This window comes from Diospyros lotus, chromosome 6 (assembly GCF_014633365.1).
Source record: "Diospyros lotus cultivar Yz01 chromosome 6, ASM1463336v1, whole genome shotgun sequence".
NCBI classification, from domain to species: Eukaryota; Viridiplantae; Streptophyta; class Magnoliopsida; order Ericales; family Ebenaceae; genus Diospyros; species Diospyros lotus.
The window spans coordinates 20,002,007-20,006,627 of NC_068343.1; the positions used below are offsets into that span (position 1 = coordinate 20,002,007).

General features: G+C 32.8%; 1 long non-coding RNA gene across 1 annotated transcript; it reads left to right on the forward strand.

Moving 5' to 3' along the window:
• Positions 1-2,650: 2,650 nt before the first annotated feature.
• On the forward strand, positions 2,651-4,373 carry LOC127804793 (uncharacterized). Its single transcript, XR_008023739.1, has 3 exons — positions 2,651-3,185; positions 3,371-3,552; positions 3,779-4,373. It is a non-coding gene; the product is annotated as an uncharacterized LOC127804793 (long non-coding RNA).
• The last annotated feature ends 248 nt before the right edge of the window (positions 4,374-4,621 follow it).

Consider the following 4,621-nt stretch of genomic DNA (forward strand, 5'->3'; position numbering starts at 1 on the left):
AGTCATTTGACCTCAACTGTAGGATGGAGTTATCATGTTTTTTAACTTTTAATCTTAAAATAATCACACTTTAGTTGGCAATAAGGTGTGTGTGAGTTACACGCGACGCCATAAGCAAATCCGTCGGGAAGGCCGCCATCCATAATGCCGGCGAGACTGCCATAAGCAAATTTGTTAGTGAGGCCAGAGGTGGGTCACTGGTGAGGGATGCGAGAGGCGGGTTGACGGCGACAGAGGCACATGGTTGGTTCAGTGATGCTAATCTTGACATAGCACAGTCGTAATGGTGGTTGGTTGATCTATCGATGCAATGGAGATCGGTGGTCGATCTCCTAGTCTTCTTCCTCATCCTTATTTGTGCGAGGGAGGTTTGTTGATCGATGCGATGAAAGTTGATGTTCGGTCCTCATCTTCCTCATCCTTCTAATCGATGGGTCGTCAGTAGCAGTATTTAATAGGGGATGGAATGGTCAGTGGGTCGTCAGTGACAATAATTGTAGCCATTGAAGCCCATAGTTGACCCATCACACTCCTCTACCGAGTGCGACTTCACGTGCAATGTTAACATGAAAAAGAGGTGCATAATTAGTTTGAATTTGCAAGTTGAGATACTTGATTGTTCCAAAATTAAGAGTTGAAGGACATAATAGGTCCACTCTAAAGTTGAGAGGACCAAATGACATTAAAAGTAAAGTTAGAGGGCATATTTATGCCTTTTGTTCAACCATGATCGGTATTGATGGCTCTACTCTCTCATTCCCTCCTCCATAATGGCGAAGGTGGCCGACGATACCATTAGATATTTTTATTTATCCATATTTTCAATTTATATATAAATATAATTTTTGTATAAATGTTTTTTAATTTAAGCATTTATTTAAAATATAAAGGGAGAAGGCAGAGATAAACAAAAGATACTTTAAAATTTTGATGATCTCAATATAAAAAATATAAATTAAGGAGATTTTTGTTGTTTTTAATAAATTTTTAATTTTTTTTTTGTTTTTGTATTACTATATGAACATATATATAATCGTTAATAGATTTGATTTAAGTAAATTGAGTAAATTGAATTTTTGCATACAATCATTGGAATTTTCTAAAAATAGAAGGAAATAAAATAATAAATACATATACATGTGTGTGTGTAAGTTTTTGCATGATGTCTTATAAACTAAATTGGGCCAGCCATTTTTGAAGGATCATACAATCATTATCATTCTCATTCTCAAACTATATGTCTAGGTTGGTACAATTCCCACTTGATAATTATACAAGATTAACAATTCCCTTTATTTTATTTTGACAAAATTACCTTGATCTAATAATGCTATCAACTCAGAGAAAAGGGCAGTGGGCACCCTTGATATTGAACTAAGCCTGTGGGAAGGGCGTGTTTGTCTGTGTGGAAAGAAAGGTTGTGTGAAATCACATTTTGAAAAGAAGAAAGCAGTTTTGTCTTTCAGCAAAACATTCAGCTGATTCCCCAGTCCACTTTTCAAACGAGCCGACCACGGATTCCATCACCTGTACCATTGACTTATCATGCATCACAAACAAGCCATTAAGTCAAATTTGAGTTTGACTGTAAACAGTACAATCCAAACATTCATGGTTGATTGGTACAACTTACACTAATTAAAGTTAAGTTCTCTTTATTATTTTTAAGTCATTTTTAGTTTTTAAAATAATGAAAACGCATTCTCTTTACTGTTTTTAAAAATGTATTTTTGAAAAAAAAAAATTATAAAGAAAATTCAAAACAACAAAAAGTTATTTTGAGTGTTTTCATCCAAAACAAACTCTAAACTCAAAACACGTTTATTTATTTATATTTTATTATTATAATGGTAAAAATATTACAAAATTTATTAACTTTAAAATGTATATATATTTTTAATAATATATTAACATTAAATATTTATAATTTACTGAATAATCAAATTTATTGAATAAAATATCATTAAAAAAATATTTTCAAAATTTCAAAAAGAACACTTTTTTTAATTTTTTGTTTTGAAAAATAATTTTTCAAAATAACAAAGAGAACGCGTTTTCAATTTTCTAAAATAAATTACCAAAATAAAAAATTAAAAATGAATTCAAAATTCAAAACTGAAAATTGAAAAGTAAAGAAAACGTAACCTAAACAACTGTAAACCACATTACTTGGCATGCTTATTTATGAGTGTCTTGTGTGTCACGTTAGGGGAAACATTTTGAAAAAAAAATTAAGTAAATCGAGTTTGCGGGTGAATTCATATATATAATCGTTAATAGATTTGATTTTGTTATTTAATTTTTTTTAATTTAGTTAGATAATTTATTAAATAAAAAATTAAAAAAAATGAAATGATGTTATATTTTTTCACAACTAAAAAGAATTATTTTCTTATGGTCAAAGTCAATCAAGTGGTCTCAGCCGTGGAGCGCACTTTTCCTTTCTGTTTTTTCCTCTCTACATAGATGGTCAAGTCTTCAAACCACATTATGTTTTAACTAAAGCATTTTTATTGGCTTGATGAGGTGTATTGAATCACTTGATTTGACATTTAATTTGTTGGCTGCCACATGCCAAATATCATAAAGCAACTTATGCAATGGTGATAATCATCCACAACATTGCGATCATCTAATAAGAAGACTGGGGTGGGATTTTTATCTTCATCTTTAAACTTGTCCATGGCAGCTAAATGCACAGTACGAGCATGCTCATCCTCGTACCCCTCCCCACCACACCACAAATATGGCGTCTTCTTGAGTTTTAGTGGAGTTGACACTCGTAAAAAATTTACTAGTCAGTTGTTAGTAGCTTTGGAACGAAATGATTTTCAAACATTTAGAGACAACAAAAGGCTAGAGAGAGGAGAAGATATCGGGTTGGGATTACTTGAAGTAGTTGAGGATTCAAGGATCTCTCTTGTTGTATTCTCAAAAAGCTATCTTACATCAAGGTGGTGTCTTAATGAACTCGAGAAAATTATGGAATGCAAGAAGAAATTGCAGCACATTGTTCTGTCTATTTTCTACAAGGTTGAGCCATTAGACCTATGGGTGCAGAAGGGAAACATTGCAAGAGCATTGGCTAGCCACAAAGAAATAGATTTCAAGATTCAGATTTGAACAGTTGCTTTAACTGAGGCTTCACACTTGGCTGGTTGGGTTAAAACAAATATGGGGGAAAGGTATTTTTTGTTTTTTTTTTTTGTTTTATTGTCTCCTTGCTAGTATTAATTGAAATGTGTACCCATTTTTTTCTTGATTTTTTTAACTCATCTTGGACAAGTTAGCAGGGATGAGGTAGATTTAATTGAGAATATTACCGCAAATGTAGCAAACAAATTAAGTCCTGTGCATTTAAATGTTGCAGACTACCCAATCGGAATAATGTCTCATCTACGAAAGCTTACTACACTATTGCACCTTGAGTCATCAGATAATATTCATATTATTGCTATATGGGGAATTGGTGGCATAAGAAAGACAACAATTGCAAAATCTGCTTATAATAGTTTTCGTCGTCGATTTGAAGGCAGTAGCTTTGTTGCAGAGGTAAGAGAAAATTCCAAGCAAACAAATGGTTTGTTTTTTTTGCAACATCAAATATTATTTGATATCTTGAAGAATGGAAGTTGTAATATAGGAAACTCTAATGAAGGGATTGAACTCATAAAAAGGAGGGCATTTTGAGGAAGAAAAGTTATACTTGTTTTAGACAATGTGGATCATATAGTGCTTGCGAATTGGCTAAATTTTCTGCTTTACCTTTTACTTGCAGTGTTTCTCGTTCGGTTGCAACATTTGATCTTGTTCATTTTGATGCGTAGGGACCTACTCCTATTGCTACAAAAGAAGGGTCTAGATATTATGTCTCTTTTATTGATGATTATTGTAGTTACTATTGGGTTTATCTTGTGAAACGACGCTCTGATTTTCTTTCTATCTATCGTTCTTTTAGAGCACTTGTTAAAACTCAACATTTTGTTGTGATTAAGTGCTTTTGATGTGACCAAGGGGGGGGGGAGTATACTTCTGTTGATTTTTTTGAATTGGTTGCTTCTGATGGGACAATTCACCAAACTTCATGTCTTAACACCCCACAATAAAATGGTGTTGTTGAATGAAAGTACAGGCACATTGTAGAAACTACTCGTTCTCTTCTCTTGTCTGTCAAAGTTCCTAGTGAATTTTAAGGAGAAGTAGTTCTCATCGATGTTTCTTTAATTAATAAGATTCCATCTTCTCACACTTCGGGTTTGTCACCATTTGAAACATTGTTTGGACATCCTCATAATTATTCCTTATTGAGATTTTTTTGTTGTACTTGTTTTGTCCTTCGTCCTAAAGTAGATCGTAGTAAGTTGACTTCATGCTCTGCTATTTGTGTATTTTTAAGCTATAGGGAGGGCCAAAAGGGTTATTGTTGTTTTGATCCCATTAATAAAAAATTATATGTTTCTCATCATGTTATATTTCTTGTGCATATCCCATTCTTCTCTAGTCTTGACAATACTTGTCCGCCTATTTTATCCCACAAGTGGACGGATCATAACAAATAATACAGTAATGAATAGAGTATTGTTTCCACAAGGATTGGCTAATGATTCTTACTTTAACCACT